Source organism: Coffea eugenioides, chromosome 1 (genome assembly GCF_003713205.1).
Source record: "Coffea eugenioides isolate CCC68of chromosome 1, Ceug_1.0, whole genome shotgun sequence".
NCBI lineage: Eukaryota > Viridiplantae > Streptophyta > Magnoliopsida > Gentianales > Rubiaceae > Coffea > Coffea eugenioides.
This window is the reverse complement of record NC_040035.1, coordinates 4343331-4366744: the sequence shown is the minus strand read 5'-3', so window position 1 is coordinate 4366744 and position 23414 is coordinate 4343331. Positions and strand designations below refer to the sequence as shown.

Here is a 23414-nt window from a genome sequence, read left to right as displayed (position 1 = left end):
TTTTTCCATTTTTTGACTTTTATTGAGCACGTGAGAAATCTGTTAAACTGTTCGCATTAAATAATGTAGGAAATTGCAATCTGACTCCATCAAGTAGGTCAATGACAGGGCATGTCTTTTCTTTGATCTTTTAAATGTTCCCTACTTTATATATTTTTTTCTTTTTCCAAGTTCCTGAATTCTGATAACAAAACTAAAAATTTAAATGAATTTTTTTAAGTGAGAATTAAAAATTTATCGATTAATTTAAAAATTTTTAACGAGTAATCTATGTTATGGGTCAACAAATACAAATTTTCTATTTGAATACAGTAATACACACGGCCTAACTTATTATCAATTTGTATTTAGAAAATTTTGCAATTTAACTTCTTCATTTTCTCTAAACCCATGCTTGTGACTCCTTTTAACTAGGGTTAAGAATATCCTAAAGTTGTAATATTTTTTTTCCACATTGCATTACACTTTTAAAGAATTTTTTTTCTTATTTTTCTTCCAAACAACTTTAAAGAAGATAACCGAAATCTTATAAGTTCAACCTTCCAAATTATTCTTGTTATTAGTGTTTCTACACTAGAACTTGGAAAGATACAGAGAGCATCACCGAGGAATATTAATTCTATATACTTAATCTTTATAATTAAGTTAAATAATTTCTCATAAAACCATTACTATGATCTGTTGGAAGCAGTTAACAAATTTTTAATCACTAATAATTGTAAAAAGTAATTTTCCTTTGTTCCTACACTAAAAATCCCAACTATAAATGTCTGTTTAGCTTATGTAATCTGTGTGTAGCAGTACATTTCATGAGGCATAATTGTAAAACTGATTTGCATGCATGAACCAAGAACATTGACCATTTATATGAATACAAAAATCTGATACTTATTTCAAAAGAAATGCACAAATTCAAAACTGTGATAATTTCATAGATAAACACCTCTCTTTGATGAATTCAACAATCTGCTACTTAATTATTTCAACGCGGCTTTCACAAGGATGATTCTCCATGAGAATTTAAAGTTAAAAGTTTAAACCCCTCTAGCAATCATTTCTTTGAACCGTTTCAACGAGTCTTCTCTCTCAATCTTGAGCTGATTCTTGAACTTTGAGATGAAATCATCAGCCAACTTGTCAACATCTTCTGTAACAAGCCTTTTCCCCATACCTGATGATCTTTTCTTCGTATCATCTGCATCTCTCTCCATCTGATCACTATTCTGCCTGCTGCTACTGCCTTCATGATCATTCTTCAACACCTTTCTTTGATGATCCATTATATTGTTACCTGGCTTGTCTGAGATCAAATTTTAAGGGAGAGAGGAAAAGGGTTGCTTCAGCTGTGAATGATTAACAGAGAAGCTCTTTATATATAGTCATAATTGGAAGAATATTTGAGGATTGAAGCATGAGTTTTTCATGCCTAAAAGCAAAGGAAAGAGGAAGGAAACCAGAAAGAGTGTTGATATATGCTTGTTGATGAGTAGTACAAAAGACTTTGATTAATTGATTATGATTATTTTATTGCCTATTTTGATTAAACAATTTAGCGTTCATACGTGTAGATCCATGCACAAGTTTGACCGATCTATGATATAAATTCCACATGCAATTGGACAAGGGAAAACGTACGTATTATGGTAGTAAGAATTGGCATAAGATGCCAAAAAGAGTTGGTAGCATCTTTAATAATAGTAGGGCAAATTCCACTTTACCCCCCGTGGTTTAGCATTTTTTTATGTGACCCCTCTATGGTTTCAAAAGCTATATATAACCCCCTCATAATTTGGATTAAAGTGTCAAAGTGACGGAAATAATCATTTTTAATGGAGTCACCTAAAATATAAAAAATACCCTTATGTAAAATTGAAAATTATTTGTTAACCAAGGGGGGTTATGTGTATATTTTGAAAATTATAAGGGGGTTATATGGTAAAGTATTAAACCATAAGGGAGTTATCTGGTCAAATATAAAAATCATACGGGGTTAATGTATCATGTATTTATAAGGGTAATTTCGATATTTTTAGAAGTTCGGTTACGAACGACTATTTCCATTACTTTGACACTTTAATCCAAATCATGAGGGGATTATGTATAGTTTTTGAAATCATAGACGGATTATGTAAAAAATGCTAAACCACATGGGGTAAAATGTAATTTACCCATAACATTATATAGTATAGTAATAAGATTGACCATGTGTAGGATGCAACATCAAATTTAAAAAAAAAAATAATTAGACTAACTAATCTTGATGCTGAAAGGGAAAAAAGTTAAAAAGTTTTGTTGATGTCAATAAAATAATCAATTTTTTAATCAAGTATTTTATGCACCTTAACTCTGCAATTTTCGGATTATAGGCCCATTGTGTAACTTCAACGCCAATAAAATTATAGGAAGATGTCACAGATATATATGAAAGAAATAGTAAAATTTTGAAGAGTTTTTCGTGTGGTATTGATAAGTTAGATGAAGGGAGGGCGATGAATAATTCCAAAATAAAACAACTGTGTATATAGAGTATCATTAGGACGATACAAAAGGAAGAAATTCAAAATTCGTATTACAAGTTCATATACATTAGAAAAACTTTATGAAAAAGTTTTAATGCTATAAGTAATTAAAAAGAAAATATACCATATAACAAATCCACATATAATGTAGTAATATCTGTTGTAAGAATACTAATTCAAATTGGTGCTTTACGTCTAGTAAAGGATTTCTATTACTTGTGAAGTAAAACACCTTGGAAGGCTAAAGTCGTTACTTTTCAAGTAAAAAGCGCACAACAATGCTTTATCCAAAAATACCAAGGGCATTTTAGGTTTTTGAGTGGCTAGATACTAATTGGATTCTATTATATACTCCATCCATCCCATTTTGATAGTCTTGATTTTTTTTTTTCACACAGTTTCCGAAAAATTAGTTAATTTTATTGAAAGAGTAAATCTAGCCTATTATTTTTCTAAAATAACCTTACATTAATATTGGTAGTATAACTAACTATTGTACTTTTACATTAATTACAACAACAATATTGATAAAATGTTGCACCATTCAAGGTATGAATCAAAACAATTAATGGATAAAATCAGTTATACTCACTAATAACAAAGTATATTAAATAAGAATATTTTAGAGAAATTAAATATTAACTATATTATTATATTGGAAAATGGACTATAATTTTGTACAAACGAAAAAAGCAAAAAGACTATTAAAGTGGGACGAATGGAGTAATACAATAGTACTACATGCAAATTGAAATAGTGCTTTTACTTGAAGTACATTAAGGGGCCATTTGGATGGAGGATTGGGGAGGTTGGCATTTCAAATCCACCATTAAATATCTCTAGATGCTTTGTTTGGATGACCTAGAAAATATTTACATTTCAAATTCATCAATTATTTGGAAGAATATGTGATCTTACAATTGATATATTTCAAACTCACTGAATAAGGATGTCATGTAAAATTGTTCCTCTCTCAACTCTCCTTATCCCTCCTAACTTTATATATTTGTGTAGAAAGTGCAACGAACAGAGAGTAAGAATCATAGAATCAATAAAATCCCTATCATCATCAAGTGCATTAACTGTTGAAGATCGCGAACATATAATATTAGAAAGATTGAATTAATATTTTTATTTTATTTCGCATTGATAAGAATGCTCGAGGACCCATGATAACTTGTGCGTCTGAGAGTGATAACGGTCCAGAATAGAAGTGAATATTCCACAATGGAAACCAAAAAGATGAGAAAAACAAAGAAGAAGCTAGAAGGGGAAGAAATAAGGAAATTCATTATGGAACCCTAAGCTTTTCAATTTTTTAATTTTTACCCTATTATTTTGCAAATTATAAAGTTTCCTTATCATGCTCTGTCTAGTAATCAGGCGACGTAATCAAATTTATCAGGATGTCAAACGAACTCATTTCAAATCCATTTACCTCAAAATTCTTCCTTGAATTCATCTTCATCAATCCAAACGGACCCTAAAGTTTTTGTAAGGCACTGGTTTGTAATTGTTGATTCATAACTGCAATTGTCAACTGACAATGCAAAGTAGCTCAATGACAAGGCCAGTGGCATCCACACATTAGATTTGTCTTTTGGATTTAAACCCTTAATAAGCATAAGCTATTTTTTTCTCAAGACATGAATCAATTGGAATTCTTCAAGAAAAGCAAAATTAATGCACAATTTTGACTGAAAAATGCAGAGCCAACAACAGAAGATACAGCCAGCAAGTACTCGTTATAAACATCATATCTACATATATTGATTTCCTCAAACTTCTTGTTGAGAGAAGTATATTTTTCTATGGGCCATGAATGAATGTGACAATGGTACAGATTGACAATCTTTCCTTCTACAAGTATCGAAGAAACTAGAAAGAGCTCAACCAGAACCATAAGCTTCACAACATCTAAAGCTTCTGCTGGATTTGGACCTGGAATATGGTTCAAGAATCTGCATCAATTGCCAACATGAATGGTGTCAAGTCAATTCTTGTCTTGCTTTAATTTCTTTGACGTATGCAATGTAAATTAAATGCACATGACATGCATATATACATCAACATGTTCAGGTGACATGAATCATGTTACTGATTCTGATATCCAGGATCATACATTTCAACGTTAGCAGATCTGAAAATCGCCGGTAATAGAAGAATATCAAGAATATGAGAATGCAACACATAAATCATCATAACTTCCAGACAAGTTTTACAGGTTTAAAAGTTAAAACATGTAACCGACTCCTCTGCTCACTGAAAATCCACCATTTGACAGTTTTGCTCTATAACACGTCTGTTCCAAGTCAATCATTACCTATTGAAATCCTTTCTTTCCTGGTCATGCCTTGTAAACAATCTAGTGCCAATCTCCAAATACAAACTACAAACGATTCTCTAAATTAGACTCCCCTTCTTGAAGTCAAGATTTAGCAAACTCTTTGAATGCATTTATTCATGGCTCAATAGGTTGCTTCCTAGATTTTTTTAACTTTGTACAAGTTTTTCACTAGATGTATCTTCATAATCGATCAATCAATATTTGGGGACATGATGGTGCATTTATAAGGAACTTCACTGCAACTTTTCATACATGTCCACTCCATAATCAGATTTTCAAGCTTAATACTTGTCCAACTCTCTAACTTTAAAGCAGATAACCAATCTGTTTCTGCTATTTATATATGTCAGCATAAGGTAACATGTATATTACTACGAAACAAATACCAACACGATTGAAAATTTCCCTTCCATAAACCTATTACTTGAGTTAGGACTAGTTTAAGGTCTGCTTTGTTATTCGATGCCCATTTTTCCTGCTGATTCCTGCTTTGTTATTTAGATTGTACTACTATTTTCTTACTGCCACTAAATGTATAAAAGATACCATCTGTGTCAATAAAAAAGGGTGAAATACACTTTACCCCCTTGTGGTTTAGCAATTTTTCATATGATCCCCCTCTATAGTTTCAAAAGCTATACATAACCCCCTTATAGTTTGGACTAAGGTATCAAAGTGACGGAAGTAATCCTCTATAACGGAACCCAAAGAAATGTCAAAAATATCCTTGTTTAAAAACTAAAATGGTTGAAGTGACCAAAATATATAAGCATGACACTTTAATGCCTTATGGTCTAGTATTTTACTACATAACCCCCTTATAGGTTAGTGCTTTACAACATAACCCTCTTATAATTTTTAAAATATATACATAACCCCCTGTAGCTAATTAATAACTTTCAACTTTACAAAGGAGTACTTTTAACATTTTAGTTGATTCTATTATGAAATGCAAATTCCATCACTTTGACACTTTAGTCCAAATTATGAGAATGTCATATATAGCTTTTCAAACCACAAGAGAGTTATGTCAAAAAGTGCTAAACCACATAAGTGTAAAACGTATTTTACCCAATAAAAAAAGATTGGCACACAACAGGACAAACATCCAAGCAGCTAATTGATGAAGTTTCCCAATCCCAACCTCTGCCTATTTTTGTGCATGTTGACTCCGGATAGGCCATCATCAAACCCAAGGCTCTTAGTTTTTTGGTGACCCTTAAAATACAAATGCTACTTGGCTTCTAGGCTCCATGGTATCAAGGAAACCAGCATATATTTCTTGATCATTGATTCCTTTGGACGTATATCAGACTTATCTAATCTGTGTAGAAAGACAAACTGTGCCAAAAACTTCGGATGGGTTGACATTAATTAAACTTGCATTCTCCTATCCAACTTAATACAACAAGGTTGTATGGGCCTGTGTCCTCTGAAATTTTAAACAATCCCAATATTTACTTTAACAAATTTCTGTCATCAAAACTAAAAGAGGATGGTTAACAATTAAATGCACCCTGAATCCATCGACAACAAACAATTAATACAATTGCATTACATTGAACAATTCATGTAATTTATTTTAAGCTTCCTCTTAACAATAAACAAATCTATATTGTTCTATGTGGACTCAGTAACTTTTGTAATTACTCCAATAACTTTGACTAATTTTCAGGAAAATATCCACTTTCTAACTCTGTCTCCAACGAGGTACACACAATTATCTGCTAAATTTGTAAATTGTAGATAAAAGCCTGAAATTCAGAACTAGGAACAGGAAAATATTAGATTCTCTGCCAATTGCAGAACCCAAAAAACAGAGAAAAATACAAAATTTACCAAATCCATTCACAGAAACAGATGTGATCAGTAAAATCAAAATTCAACAAATCCTGACCATCCCAAATTCCCAATTTTACACGTTTATCATTACAACAGTAAAAAAGTATGCATAAAAATTCAAACTTTACCTCAAATTGATGAAAGCAGAGAAGATTCTTGCAACCCTTTATTGTGACAAGTGGGAATAGTCTGGAACATATCAGCAGGCAAACTCTGGGACAAAACCCCCACATGAAATTCAATCGTATTTGAGCTTTCATCAACATCCATCCCAGTGACAGAAACCCATATGAAGAACTTCCTAGCATGAATTCCAGTGACATCAGAAACCTTCCCATACCCCAATTTTCCAGTCAAAACTTTATCATAAAGGACTAGCTGATCCTTGAACTGAACATAGCAATGGTGAGTTAATTCAATGATAAATGTGTTGTCCTCGGAAGAAAGAGAATAGGACTGAACGTTTCCTGGGAGAAGACCCTTTGGGAGGTGGTATTTCGGGAAGAGGTCATGGACGTCTGGGACTGAGTTCTTGATGGATAGGGAGAAAGCGGTTAGGAAGAGGAAGAAGAGGAGTCGAAATTGTAGCTTGGAAGAAGAGACCAGGGTCATGGATGGCATCATGGCAATTCTTGGTAAATGGTTCTTGATGTTTGATGATGAAAGAGGATGAATTATTTGTGTCGAGGATGTTAGAGTTCGGAGTTACATGTGATTGATATTTTCAAGATTGCTGACTAAACGTACACAAAGCTGGGAGAATATTTTACTAGTGATATTTTTAAGATTGTTGACCAAACGTACAAACAAAACCAACTACTCGTAGGAAGAGGTTTAAAGCTACATCCTAAAAATTTCAGAACATCCTAAGAAAAATTTTGCCAATGGGTCACCCCAACCTTGACCTCTTTGGATCTTCCCCCTCTCCCTAGAGCTTCAAACGAACCGAGCCGCTCGAGTCAAAGATCGACTCGAGTTCGATCAATATCAAACTCAAGTCGAGCTCGAGCTGGCGAAATCGAAATCGAGCTCGAGTTCGAGTTCAAAATATTAAATTCGTTAGCCTCGCGAGCTCGAGTATATATATTTATTTATTTTTTATTTTAATAGTAAAATTACATATATATTCTTAATATTTTATTATTTATTAAGAAAAAATGATTATTTGTTATTTTTATTAGATTAATTCCCAGAAACTTGAGCTAACGAGCTGCTCATAAATCAAAAATTCGAACTACGTTACAAGCTAACAATTCGAACTGCTCGCGAGCCAAAAATCGAGCTACAACTTGCGAGTCTTGTCGGGTCGAGTTTGAGCCTGGCTTTTCCTTGGTCGAGTCGACTTCGAGCTCAATTTTCTTGGCTCGTCGAGGTCGAGGTCGAGGTCGAGCTCGAGCTTGAGCCCACCTATTATTAAGTTGAACTCGGCTCGATAAGTACAAAACTCGACTCGACTCGATTCATTTGCAACCCTACCTCCCCCTAACATAGAGTAGAAGTAAGTGTACAATAGACTATTTCCTACTATACAATAGAAGTCGGGGTAGAATAAAGTAGGAATAAGTGTAAAATTAAATCTATCATGATCGGAAAAAAAACTACATGTGCAGACAAATGTGGGAGAATATTTTAAATTTTACTCGAAAATTAAAAACAAAGAGATGAAAAGAAAATAATTTATAGGGTTTTTTTTTTATAATAAAAAGTTTGGATAGATTGAGTTCTAATCATCACAATGGGCCATGCTCTTGAGATAGTCGCTTACAGGATTACAGAATTATTAGAGGCCACGCATTAACACAACCTTCACATCAATAGCGGTATTTAAACACACAATATTTTATAAGAACATGATATGCCCTTACTAATCAAGCCAACTTGTGGTGGCTTTTAGAGGATTGCTATGTGTTAGTTGCTTGGGTGGGTGGCTTATTTTGCCTACCGAAACAAAATGACATTAGAAGTCCAGTTGTATATGGCTTGATAATTAAAGTTGATGATATTAGAAGTCCAATTGGATATGGCTTGATAACTGAAGTTGTAGTAGTAGTTTATTAGCACTTTGGTAGGACTTTTTTTGGTTTCAGCAAAAAAGGGGTGGAACTGAAGAGACGGAGAAAAGATACTTTAGTAGGACTTCAATAGGAATGTAATAAACATTTTCAATTACCAACTACATTTGAGGACAGGACATAGGGTGCTTAGCTGCATTTCATATGTTCTTTTTATATCCAAATACATTGTGTACTCTTTAAAAAGAAAAAAAATAAAAAAGTTTTCTAACTTTTTAAATAATTTTTAATAATTGTTTCATTTTACATATATCATATTATTAAAAAGTGTTATAGCATTATTTTGAAATTTTTATACAAATAATCCATTCAAACAAGAGTAAAAAACTTGGTGAGTCCTTAAACTATCATCGTTATCAACTTTTGGCCCTTCATCTAAAATTTGTTTCAGATTGACCCTTAAATAATTAAAAATGCATACTTTGAGGACTTCCGATAACTTTAAGCACAAATCTAACAGGATTTAAAGGGCATTTTTTTCCGTTCATAGTTGAACCCTCAGGATCAGCAACTAAAACAATATGAGCCCAACTTCATCATCTTCTTCAGTGAAAGAAAGAAAAATCAGGATTTTGTTGCACATATAACATTGGAAACAACGAGGTAAAAGATGCCAAGATCAAATCCAATACCTCTAATGTGTGGCTGCGGATTGAGTACCATTGTGAAAACATCATGGACTTCACGGAATCCAAGTTGAAGACATGCGAAATGCCCGCTTGCTCAGGTGATGGATAGAAGTAATTTATTGAAGTTGTTAGCAATTGCTGTCAATAATTGCTATTTGTTATGAATTTGGGTCAGGGATGCAAGTATTGGAAATGGATAGATGAAGAAATATGTCTGTGTTCAGTGGAGATTATACCTGGGTTGTTTCGACAAATCAATCAAATGGAGAAACAACTCAAAAATGCCAAAGAGTCTACACAAAAGTGCGAGTGCAAAGCAGCAAAATTGCAGACAAAGGTTCGAAGGTTGGAAATTATGGTGCAACGACATGCATCAAAGGAAAGGAAGCTTGCTGTAGCTCTTGCAATCACCTACGACTTTGTGCTAGCAGGATTTGCAGTCTGGGTGGTTGGGAATTTAGAGAATAATGATCTATTGCAATTACCCCAGAAAGATGTATTATGAGCAAAGGAACGAAGAAAGTGGAACTGGAATGTAATGTACAAATGTAGTTTGTGGGTGAATGGAAAAGCATTTTTGCTTTAATTGGACACAGAACATATTATGTTGTTGGTTAAATTTAATGGTAGCATCATATTGGTTTATTCTGTTTTTGTGAGCAATGTAGAGTTGGTTAACGTGTTCTTGTGTAAAACTAGAATAGTGTAAAACTGGAAATAAAAATGATAGAACACATGGAAACCAAAGACCTTTTGATTAAATATCAACTGACAACATATAATTACATTATTAATACCAAAAGTCAAGCCACTTAATTAACAAACAAAAGGTGGTCCAATTGTATGACATCTAAGAATAAACCAAAAGAACAAGTCATTTTCATGCTCAACATAGTAAGAGACAAGTCATGTTCTACTCATCCAATTACGAACAAAAGTAAAAGTGAAAGCAAAAGGGCATCCAATGCCATTGACTAGTCTACAAATCTAATAGTCTGTTGAAGATGAAGGCACATTTCCTCTGCCTCTCCCTATTGCACCGACACCACTTTGAGCTTGATTGACATTTCTTCTTCCTCCTGTACCAGCAACTTCATCTTGATTTCGATTCCCACTTCCTCTTTCTCTTCCACCAGCACTTTCACTTTGATTTTGAGTACCATTTCTTGTGGCTCTATATTTGCCCCATCTTCCTTTCCATCTTCCTATAGTAAAATGTGGCTGCTTTCCAAAATAAGCATAGTTGGAGTTTATCCAACCTTTTTCAGCATCAGTCAATGTATTGTTTTTCTTTGTCCTGAAGGCTTGATTCTGTGATGGTTACTGCTGCTTATGCTGTTGTGTTAACTGACTGGAAGGTGGTGGCTGGTGTTGCTGTCTAGCCTGTGATGGCTGCTGTTGTTGGTTGTTCTGTGATTGATTCTGCTGTTGGCTGGGTTGCCTATATTGTTGTCCCTGCTCTCTATTTGCATAAGAAGATTCAGGTACACCTTGCTTTGCATTGGAATTTCCTTTCCTTCCCTAAAAGTGTAAATTTGGCCAGATCAATATGTGGATTAATATGCAAAGAATATTAGTGAAAATTCAAATTTCATACTCGTTTGGACTTTTGTTTTTCTGAATTTTGGTTTTGCTATTGCTGCTCAACCTCTCTATCTTTTGAACAAGTTACACCATTGTGGCCAGTCTCTCCACATTTTCTACAGTGCATCACAACTATCTTGCGCAGCTTGGTACGATTTCCCCTTTTCTCTATTATATCCCTTCTCCTGGCCTTTTTCGGCCTTCCAGGTTGTACACAAGCAATTAGAGGATCCATTTCCAAATGCTCAGAATCAAGCCAAAGTGAGACCCCGCTAATTGGCTCCAAGACATTCTCATAAATTTTAGCAAATAGTTCTCTTGAGTAGCATGGGGCTGTGAACTGCATTGGATTTCTACCAAACACTAGCATTGTAGAAATGGCATGAATACATGAAATCCTACTTATCTTCCAAAGTAGGCACGTGTAGTGTGTTTTTTCTGAAATCTACTACATATTGTGCTGCCTGAAAACCTTTGACTTGGTAGCCATACAAACTATTCTAGATTGGCTTCTAAAGGCAAGCTTGCTTAATTCTATCCTCAATCAATTCCTTGATTGGGGGCCCTACTAGTGCAGTCCATTTAGACACACCTTCTTTTCTTTGTTGGATCCTCTGTATCAAATTCTCTTTTATTTGTTCAAGCATTGATATTATTGGTTTGTCTCTAGCTTCAAGAATGAATGCATTAAATGATTCACAAATATTGTTTACCAGTATATCACATCTCGTATGCACTAGAAAAAATGCCTTGCTTCAGCATCTAGCATGAGGTGCTTTTTCACCCATTTAAAGGCCTCACAATCAAAATCTTTCATGTCTTCCATGGCCTTGTTGAACTCTTCCATAGTTATGCTAGTGACTATACTCCACATCTTGGCCTTTAAAGTTTTGCCCGGATGTTTCTTTTTAAAATTCCTGTACATATATTGTACACAATATCTATGCTCACTCCTAAGAACTATCTCAGACATAGCTCTATCCAATCCATTTACAAAGGTAAAAAATATGAGTCAACACTCAAATTGATATACATGAAAAATATCATTTCTATTGGAACAATTGGTAACACTCAAACTATATTGATACTCTTACCTTTTGTTGATCAGAAATGAAGATGTAATGATGTTGATTCTCAATATTCAGGTCATCAGCAAGGAGCTGAAAGAACCATTTTCATTACTCTCCAACTTCTTTTTCAATAACAATTCATGCAATGGGCCACCATCCATTGTTAGGGTCAACACCCATGGCTGTTAGTAATTGACCACGATGAGTTCTTTTAATGTGACAACCATCGAGACCTATTAGTGGCTTGCAGCCACTGAAAAATCCCCGTTTAAGTGGCCCCAAACAACAATAAAATCACATGAATGTTGGATTACCACCAAGTTTTCTTAATGGAGTGAAATCAATTTCAGTCATTGTACCTGGATAAGTCTTCTTAAGCTCCTCAGAGTACCTACCCAGAAGGTTGTACTGAGCTTCAGCTGAACCCTTCACAGTCTCAATAGCTAGTGTTTTTGCTTTATATGCCACTGCTCTAGTGATTTTGGACCTATATTCTTCATCAACCGTTTGTGTTAGCTCTTTCACAGGCAGTTGTAGGCTAGATCTGTACCTCTTTTCATATCTATTTGCCAACCACTTTGAGGTAATAGCTCTATTCTTCCAAGCATGTCCACAATTTTTATGCTTATCATAGATTGACTTCACCATTAAGTCGTTTATGCCTAAACAGTTTACTGTTGAGGCAAAAACAAACCACCTACAGGGGTTTTACAGTTTGCTCTAACTCTTTTTCTCTCATTTTTGCAAGTCTTCACAGGTTTACCATTAACAATTGCATAGTTTTTAAGAGCTTCCTTGAACTCCCTGCTATCAACAAATCTTTGTCCTTTAAAGAATCTTGGATTCTTCATGTCCCTGTCTGGAATAAAGTCAATGAATTTGGGGATATGTCCTTCCTTTTCCTCGGATGACTCTTCGCCACTATCTAGTTGATCATCTAGTTTGTCCCCAACAAATGCAACTCCAACATCTATAGTTTCTGAACCAAAAGTTGCAGGCTGTCTTGCTCCATTTTTTCTATCTTTCTTTTATGATTGTTGAGTAGGAATGTTAGAAGTTCCAGTCGCATTTTCCACTTCAGGCTCCTACTGCTGGCTTCTCATAGATTGGTGGCCATTTTCTGTTTCATCTATACTGCATGCATCCTCAAACATCAAGTCATCTTTGCAGAAATTATCATCAGCATTGAACTACTCATTATCTGAGCTGTTGCTCATGTCATCAGTATCATCATTGTCTCTAACCTTACTAGTACTTATCCCTTCCATTGTTTTAGCTGTTGTCTTTTGTTTGCCACCTTCAATTTTAGCCTGTGAAGTTGGAATCTTTTGTTTAAGCATGTCTTTCTGGACCTATTTTTCTGTTAAATTTTCACTTTCACTTGCACCACTCTTTTTCTAGTTTTGAGTTCCAGCATTCAAAGGCTTTTTTGTTAATACCGTATTAATACAAGGCTCCTCTATAACTTTGCCCTCATCATTTATTTCTTCTATCAAAACACCAGATTTTTGTGATGTTGCATATGTCTCTACAGGCTCATTGAGTTGCATTTCCAATACCTTTTCAATGGTCTTATGGTCACAATAAACTTCCATCACCTTATATTCCTGTACCCAACAACAGAACTGGTTAACATGTTGATCAGTTTGCAATTGCCTTAGTCCATCAGGTAGAACACTTGTCGACTCAAGGTAATAGTACAACACAGCTTCCTCTTTCCTATACCCCAATTTTTTTAACATTTTATTGATCTCAAGTACTGACATTCTATCACCATCACACAAATCTACATGATCAACTTCACCACTAGTATAAAATCTATAATCTGAACCATTAAACCTGCCCCTATAGTGCAATCTAATAGTAAAATATTCACTCCCATGTTCTGCACAATCATGTATCAAATTTTTAAAAAAATCACTGTATTCATAGAGTAGTAAAAATAAGCAGCAAAATTGCTAAATAAACAACTGCCCATGCAACACCAACTATATTTTGTCAAACTCTATACCAGAAATTTCATTAATTTACTATTTTCAGTACACTAAAAATGGACCATAGATATAGTAGGATGCCATGCAACCTACCAACAGAACAAAACTCTCAGACCTTGTTTCCACCAATTAATTTAACTAAGCTCCACTATATCTAAACCCCTATCAACCAGCATCCATTTCTTTAACAACCCTTAAATCTTTCAATAATAACACAATAATTACACACAAACCACAATGATATAAGCTTACAAATCAAGTGGCACATTACCGTATACGAGATATGGATTAAAATATGCATTTCTCCTTCTGATTATCCAACAATTTCTCAGTCGATTCGTAGCTTTCACTGCAGAATTTTTCCTATGCAATCTTCAATAGCTGTAATTGAAAGATTATCTAGCCATTGTTATATTTTAGATAAAATTTCAACAAGAAATGGGTTTTTGTTATGGGTAAAACTCGATTTTTTGAGAGGATTTCCGAAGATTCAAGTTTGGTCTGCTTAAAAATTGAAGAGTTGCATCTTTTAATCTCTTTTTAGGGTTTTAGTTGCTGGTCCCGAGAGTTCAAACATGAACGGACAAAAATGCCCTTTAAATCCAGTCAGATTTGTGCTTAAAGTCATCGGAAGTCCTCAAAGTATGCATTTTTAATTGTTTAAGGGCCAATCGAAAATAAATTTAAGATGAGTGGCCAAAAGTTGACAACGGCAATAGTTTAAAAGCTCCCTAGATTTTTTACTCTTCAAACAAACGTACCCGTCAAGCTTGAGCAAAGGTTGCATAGCTTCATTTGGTCATTTGCTCAATACATTGTATAGGCTATAGCTTTTGTTATAGTTGATGGTAGCAATGAAAAGTTGAAGTTTTGACACCAAAATTAAAAAAAAATTAAAGTTCAACTTGGAAAATGGAATCGGCCTTGGGTGAATACAGTTTTCCTGGAATGATTTAGACTTATTTTTTTCCTGAAGAGCAATGCACCAAGAAGTTGAACTAGAAAACTAGAAAATCATTGCGCCAGCACATCCACTTAATCTCTTTTGATAACATATTTATATAAAACAAACTTCCATCTTTGTTTCCTCCTCTTTACGTACAAAATCTCATCCTCTCATGATTTTTTTTAATCAACTCTCTCTCTATCTCCTTTTTTCTTTTGTCACTTCCTTTTTAATCCAATCTCATTAGTTTTAATTTATTGATATTTTCTTCCATCTTTTGTTTTCTTCTGTTTTTTAATTTTATTTTTGTCCATTAAATTGAAAAAAAATAAAATTTTTTTTTCTTTAACTCTAAAGGCTAATTATTAAATGTCACAACCACTCACTTCATATCATTTTTCCCTTGTTATCAAGTTTGCATCTCTATTTTCGATTCTTCTAAATTTCTCCAAACTCCAAACTTTTTTTTTTTAAAGTTACAATCTTTAAATCCCAAAAACGTAAATTAAAATTTAAACTCACAATATCTAATTCCCATATATGTGAATTTTATATAATTTTAAAATATTGTGATATGTTTGGATTGAATTTAATTTTATTTTTTAGTAGATAAATTAAAATTGAGATGAAATTTATTTATTTCAACTTATAATTTAAAATTTTTATTTTTGAAAATACTAAACTTTTCATCATATAAAATTTTAAATTAGTCCATTGTATGTCTTATTTTGTGCATATATATTTATATAAATTATTTTTAAAAAAATTTCATTGAACCAGAATCGAATTAGTCCGACCAATTGAACTTTGATCCAAATACCTCATCAGTTCAATTAACGGTTCGAGTTTTAAAACATTGCTGAAGAACAATACACCAAGAAGTTGAACTAGAAAATGGTATCTTATTTTTGTAGGATTACATGCTTAATATTCCATCTAGTAGTTTCCAGCTAGAGAAGTCCTGGAAATCTTGATGTCTTATGACCACGAAAAGAAACTATCCCTGGAGGATACCTCCAGCTGCTGCTCTCGTAGGTTAAGGTGTCTCGAGCCATCTTTAGTTATGAGCAGCTGAATTTCAATGCAGTTGGAAGCTAAAATATGACAGAAATGGAAATCAAATCAACTTAATTAGACAGAGAACAAAACCAGGTGAACACATCAAACCCAAAAAGCATCATATCTGAAGCCAGAATGCAATAAATGATGTACATTAGAGAAGACAATCAGTTTTCCACTAGTATGTGTTTTTTTTTTCAGCATCGGGCAAAAAATGTTTGCTTTTGTTTTAGAGAAGTTACTGCTAATTTATAGGCCACAAAAGACATACATTTTTCATAAAATTGGACAAAATTTACCTATTTCATTTAGAGATACAGAATGCTCAACAGAAGTACTTAGAATTTAAACTCTTAACATCTTATCGTAGGAAAAGGAATATTCACATAGACACAATTTTGTACCTTTATGCTTGTTGCAAAGACACAATAATGTTGTTCCTTTATGATTGTTACAAGACAAAAAAGGACAAAAGAACGCATAGATAACAATATCTAAAAACAAAAAAGAAAGAAAAAGCATAAAGATGCAAACTTTACCTCAATTTGATGCAAGCAGAGGTTGCTGTAACTCAAAATTCCAACAAGATGGAATCTCTTGGAACATAGAAACAGTATAAATCTCGGTCAAAAGCCCAACTTGAAATTCAAGCCGTTTCAACCTTTCATTGACATAAACGCAAGCAACAGGCATCCATATAAAGAACTTCCTCACCTGAATTCCAGAGATATCTGAAATATTCCCACTACTCAATTTGCCAGTCAAAATAGTGTCATAGTAAAACAAGTCAGACAAATGAACATAACACCTGTGAGTGAGTTCAACGGTGAAAGTGTTGTCATCTGAATTAAGAGAATAGGACTTGACGTCTTTTGGTATGAGACCCTTTGGGAGGTTGTAGCTTATGAGGAGGTCATGGACATCTAGGGTTGTGGTTTTGAGGGTGCTCAATGGATGGATGGGATTACGGGAAAAGGGATATGGGGATCAGGTAAACAGAGATCAAGAGTAGAAGTTGTAGCTTTGAAGAATAGGCCATGGCCATTCTTGACGAGGATCAATTGTTTGTCGCTTCTTGAAGGTAGAGTTGGAGAATGAGGAGTTCTATAGTACATACCAGTATTACCGGATGAAGATTTTGAGATCATCAAGAAGGATTCATGTTGAATAATTGAAGGATAGGCCTTCCATCAAATCTCAATTAATGCTCTATCCTCGAGATCCTGTCTACTTCTCTATCAGGGATGCCGAGTGGGCTTTGTAATTGCTGTTTTCAAGGAAAAATGTAGAAATTATTTCGCCTCGAGTTTATTTGAAATATTTGGGGCTCCGTTTGGATTTGCAATTATTTCCAAAAACAGTTTTGTCTTTCAATTACACAAATGTTATGACCCAATAACAATTAAGTGTACAGTGAAACTAACACAAACCTACGTCATTTTTGTGAAAAGCCCCAATTGTGTTGTATTCGGCTATTCTTTGACTATTCAACCCTAAAACACTTTCTCATTCGCAATTGAGTGTGAACACCACTGCAATCCAAACTCGAACTAAATCTCTGCTTTCTAGAAATGCTGCTCTAAACAAAGCTCACCGACTAAGTTTGCTTTTCTGCCACTCCTCACACGTTTTCAGACATTTGGCGCAGAGACTTGTTACGAGAGTTCGTCTGGCATTAAGGAACTCTGACTCCCTCTTCGCTCTGCATCGAAATTCGATATGTTTTTTTTCCCTGCTTTCAAATGCTTCTTAGCTGGTTATTGTCTAGAATAATGAGTGGATTTTTTGTGTTTTGTGGTCTTTTTGGTTAAAAATGTCAAATTGATGTGGCAAGTGGCAAATATATGTGATACACTTGGGATCTGGTTTCTAGATAAGGTTTGATTTCATCTGGGTTGGACTTCATTTGAGGAGATTTTTGCTGTTTCCGGAGGATTTTGGAATGCTTTGATAGAAAATTGGGAGCTTTATATTTTGTATTGTTTTTATGGCTGCATGTCAGAACTATTTTTCTCTGATGATTGTTTGAATGCGAACATATTTTCTTGGATTTATTTGGTTGGATAAAAGGGAAAAAACTAATTGTAACCATTTAAGTGTTTGTTTATACTGTGGAAATAAGAGGGACACATTATTTTTGTTATGTAAGTAAAAAGGAAACAATTATTTTAAGTGCTAAAATAATTACTATACTTAATAATTGTTTGGCAAGAAGATATAGGAAAAGATTTCATGGAAGTGTGGGAAAGTTTGATATGTTAATTATTGGATAGCGTTTAGTAGAAAGCATTAATCTGTTGCCGTGCATTGAAGCCATATATTCACAACCTCGGCTCTTGAAAAGACAGTGAAGTTGCTTGTAGGATGCTATTGTGAATTTGAGGTTTTGGTTATTCCAGTGATTTCAAATGCCACCAGAAATATAAGAGCTGCTTGCTTTATTGTTTTATTTTAGTTATGAGCATTTGGACAGTTTTGAAAACCTGTTGAAAAGATGTGTAAAATAGGTTTTGGATGAATAGTTCTTACTTTAGTATGTTAATTTTTGGTTTTTGGAGAATGATTTGTAGTCTAATTTGAAGTAGTTAAATGCTTGTCTACCATTTTCCTCTTCAGGGATGCTGTTGGTGAAATTATATGTGCACATCTAAACCATGTTGGCAGCTTTAGGAAAGCTTAAATTCTATCTGAGAAAAGTTGCAAATGTAGCCTATGTTGTTGCCATGACTTAGAGTGAAGCTTTTGAGAATATTAAAGTGGAAGTTTTAAAATAGTTGGGAAGGTCAGAGGAAGTTGTTAATGCATATCCTCCCCTCCTTAGCACATAACTTCCTGAACACCGTCCACTTTCAAGTGTGCTTACTGTGAAGCCACCTATGTGAAATCTGATACGAGAAAAAACAGTCTGTGGTGGAATAAGTTTTTACCTATTGTATTGATGACCTCAATGAAAATTAGTGTAGAGCAGTTTTTCCCGGGTGCTTTTCCATATTGTGCACTGTCCTCTCTGTGTCTTGCATTGTTTAATATAAAACTAAACTCATGTTCCCATATTATTCTTGCTACTACTGTGTTTTTTCTGCAATGAACTGCCTGATGCTATTTAAGGCTTGTAATTTTTTTTCAGAACCTCGAAAACACTTGATGTCTGCTGTCTAAATTCATACTGCTATTCGGTGCTAAAAAACAGGGTAGTCTGACTTGTATGGTTGCCACTGTCTAAGGCTACATGCCCCCTATTACTCGCCATGCTGCCAAAGGTATATTTGCTTGTTTCCCCTTTGTTCACTACCTTGCGAATAGACTTTAATTTTTTTCCTATGTCAACCCAGCATTGAAGCAGAATTGCATCCAGAATACTCGTTCATCCAACTCAGCTTGAGGGGAAAACGATTTAAGGCAGTGCATTTCTAACTACTACAAGGTAATTCTTGCTCCTCCTCCATTTTGGTTATTATTATGTCCTCTCTGTATCTTGAATAATCATGCCTATTACTTTATTTCTTTGTTTGTTTCTGGATTTGTTTATGAGTTAATTAAAGATGAGAAAACAAAGGCGCGGAGGTTCGAAGCGTTTGCATTTCTCTAAGTAGCACGAAATTACTTTTGCCCACCACCTTCTGAACATGCATAGAGCTAGTGAAATTAGGGACAATAACATTTCTAGCTTTGTGGTTTCCGAAATATAACGGTAGTTGAACGGCCAATACGGCACCTCCTTCACTTTTGATAGTATAAGAGCCAAATACTATACATTGCGAGAGCTAACCAAACTGTACATTGCCTTCAAGAAGCGAGGAACGGGATTGGGTTGGGATAGCCAGAAGTTTATCTTCCTTATGGGAGATAACAAGTGAGCCTAGATGGAGCAGGTATAACTATTCAATAATTGAGTTTTTATATCTGCCATGGCTATGTTTTACTCCTTATATGTGCTGGTTTCGTTAACTCCCTTTTGGCTGTCATTTTTGTACCAGGTGAATCCAAAATTTGTAAAATTTCAAAATGACCGCTCAGTCTATCATTTACTTGAGGAGGTATTTGTCAATCAAGACGCAACGAGAGACTTCAGCTCTGGCTTCGAGAACGACCCTCGTACTTCAGCCGAGGAGCAAGACATGGAGACTGTTGCACGATGTGCACGGGGAAAGCAAAGGTCGGACTATGCGGACAAGGATGCTAATGTTGAGGTAGTAAGGGCGAAAGATGAGAAAGGGAAGAAGAGTAAAGGAAAGCGAAAGTCGGGTGATTGCTCAAGCGGTAGTCCTATATCCATCGCCTCTGGTTCAGTGACTGATAGATACCTCAGGGCTCTTAACATCATTGAGTCGCTGGTTAGTTGAAAGAAGTGCAGTAGCATGAGTGTGTCAGTCAACTCTCCAACCAAGCATCGTTCTGACCGAGATAGATCGAAGAAATCGGATTATGATGTTTCCATGGAACAACTTTGGGGATTAGAGAACGTGGCCTACGTAGCCAAAATGGCCGCTGCTGAAATATTGAATGACTCTCAAGAGCTGGCTATTTGGAATTTAGCTGGATCAGACGCCGACCGCATCATCTTTATGAAGTTAAAAGGCTGTCTCCTGCTTGACCACGACACTCAGGAGCCCCCTCCCCTACCCCTGTTATAGTCGTTTGTGCATTCGGAGCACTTCTTTGAAGCTTGAGTTGTTGCCTTTGTTTGTTCATACTTGAGACAGTTAGTTGTAGCATTTGCTACCGGAATTTTGAGTGTTTTTTTTACTATGCATGTCATTTGTTTATTCAAATTCAGGATGCTTTGTGGCCATGACTTTGTTGATTATTCGTTAATTCTTATAATTCGGACAAGTTAACAATGAGTTGTCAGGTTTTATTCATAATGTTTGTGGCCAAATCAGCAGTTGCTCTAGTATTTTAGGATATAGCAGGCTAATACATTAAAGCATTATTCTAACTCCATTTCACTTTTATGATACTATTTTGTTAAGACAGGCTTGTTCGTAATTATGTCTTGAAAAGACTATTAATGATTTGCCTTTGTAAGAACATACAATTTCAATTATTAACTATTGCAGGTGTGCATCATTTTTTAAGTCATTTATGATTAATTAGGAGCCTATTGGTCTTGATTTTGATCATTACTGCTGCCATAAACCTTGCAGATTCATTTTTTACGAAGCTGTACCAATAACACTTGATGAAAAAAGATCATTATGCGCATGGGAGGGAAACTTCTGATGAATCGGATGAGAAGGATCTCCTTTTGACCTTCACCATGTTTGTTCTTGTGAGGACCCAAAAATTTTCCTATTTTATTTTATTTTACTGGTTTAATTAATTATTTAGTTCGACTATTTAAAATTCATTTATATGGAAAAATGCCTCTTTTATGTTTTTAAAATGTTTTGTTAGAAAAAGTTATTTTTCGAAAACTCGTTTAGTTTGGGACAACAAGTACACGTTTTTCAAGACTATATTTGAATTGAGAGTGTATTAATTTTGAAAAAATAAGAATGATCAATAGTAGATTAAGAAAAGTCGTGAGGACTCGTAAAATTTATTTATTTTAAACTCCTGTTACTAGTTTATTTAAATATTTAAATGCTCGTTTACCTCGAATATTATTTTGTAATCTTTTTAGACCCAATTACATGAAACTATGACTTACATGTATTTTTAAAATGACTTGTTATAGAAATTAATTTTTCGAAGCTCATTTAATGAGAATAGTGAATGCGCATTTGGAGACAGTGATCGATTTGAGAATACAATAAACTCGAAAAATTTGGAGACTTATACATTAGTTTTAAAATAGGTATTTTTATGTTTAAGTACTCAAGTGATAGTTATTAGTACTATCGTTACAAGAATTTCTTAGAGGTTTCGTTTTGTCGCGTTTAAATCGGAAGTACGCGTTTTTACGTGCGCGATTAATTGAAGGACTTAAGGCCATTATTTTTGGACTATTAAGAGTGAACAACAATAGTATGTATACAAGTGCATTAGAGGTTCAGTGCACTAGTGAAATAAACTCGAGAGGAATCGAGCACGAAGCGCGCGGGTATGCGCACTATCCTTAGTTGACTTTTGGAGCATTTTGGGCCACACATTATTAAGCTTCTCATGGGAGCATCACACCAGATCAAAACCCTCCACTTTATCACCTCAAACAGCCGTGCAACTCTTTCTTTTCCTTCTTCATTCTAGCTGTGCAACTCCAAGGAAAAACAAGACCAAGTTCTTCATTTTTCCTTCATCGATTCTTGCTTCAAATCTCCACCAAATTACCTCAAATTTTAACTACACTTTGCTAAACACTTGGTGATCATCTTAAACTAGAAAAGGGGCTTCATTTCCATGGTTTTCTTGAGCTTCAAAGTGACCAAAAATTCTGATCTAGTCATCAAGAGAGGTAATGAATGATCAACCTCTTAATCCTTTGTTTATGGAAGTTATCTAGCACTTATAAGTTCATAATTTCATGTGGGTAGCTTTGTTTATGTTGAATTTTGTTGTGTGGGCTCTATGAACTCCCACTTTTGATGGAAGGACTAATTTGATGATTGATGATGAAATTAATGGTGGCTTAGTGCTTATATTAGTGGATTAATGTGGTATTGTTGGTAGAAAATCAAAGGAGGTGCTTGGAGTAAAAGTGACCATTTTACCCCTGCCTTGCCCGACCACTTTTGTGCAAACTTTTGAGGTTCTAATAGCTTGATTATGTTGTTTACATGTTATATTGGTTGTGTAAAAAGTTTCATTGAAAAATAACTTGATTTGGTTACCCAAATGTTGGATTTACGAAAGCTTAGCAATCTGGAAATTTATCCCGTATTCACCCGGGCAGTCATTTTGTTTTGGTTATATCTTTTTACTCTAATGTCGGAATTGAGTGCCGTTTATAGTACTGGAAACTAAACATCCCCAGATTTCCAATGGTATAAAATTCGCATCCTGATTCCACCTGAGCAAACCGTACCACTCATTTGAACTTGACTGTTCTGTTTCTCGGGTTCACTGGAAGGCAGAACAGGAACTACAATTTGATGCTCAAATTGGGGCTAGTTGTGGACAGATTTCGAAAATAGTTTCTTCTGAGAAATTATATCTTTATGAATGTGTTTTCTAACGCCACCAACCACACTCAATTCTGAGTTGAATTGAGTGAATTGTGGCCAAAGTTTGAAACTGATGCAGTTATGAAATTCTTCATTTTGGACTGATCCTTAACTAATCTTAGTTTGGGGTTTGTTATCCGAAGTTTTTGGTGTTAATCACCTATCAAATGTACCTTGGACATATCTTAGACATTATCTACTGAAATGAACCGTGTTTGAGGTGTTTTATTGGCCAAACGTTTTGAA

At 34.6% G+C, this 23414-nt stretch overlaps 1 long non-coding RNA gene across 1 annotated transcript; it reads right to left on the bottom strand.

The window, feature by feature from the left end:
• Nucleotides 1–4189: 4189 nt before the first annotated feature.
• On the bottom strand, nucleotides 4190–7440 carry LOC113777327. Its single transcript, XR_003469146.1, has 2 exons — nucleotides 6837–7440; nucleotides 4190–4480 (listed from the first exon to the last, which is right to left on the bottom strand). It is a non-coding gene; the product is annotated as an uncharacterized LOC113777327 (long non-coding RNA).
• Between the last annotated feature and the right edge of the window lie 15974 nt (nucleotides 7441–23414).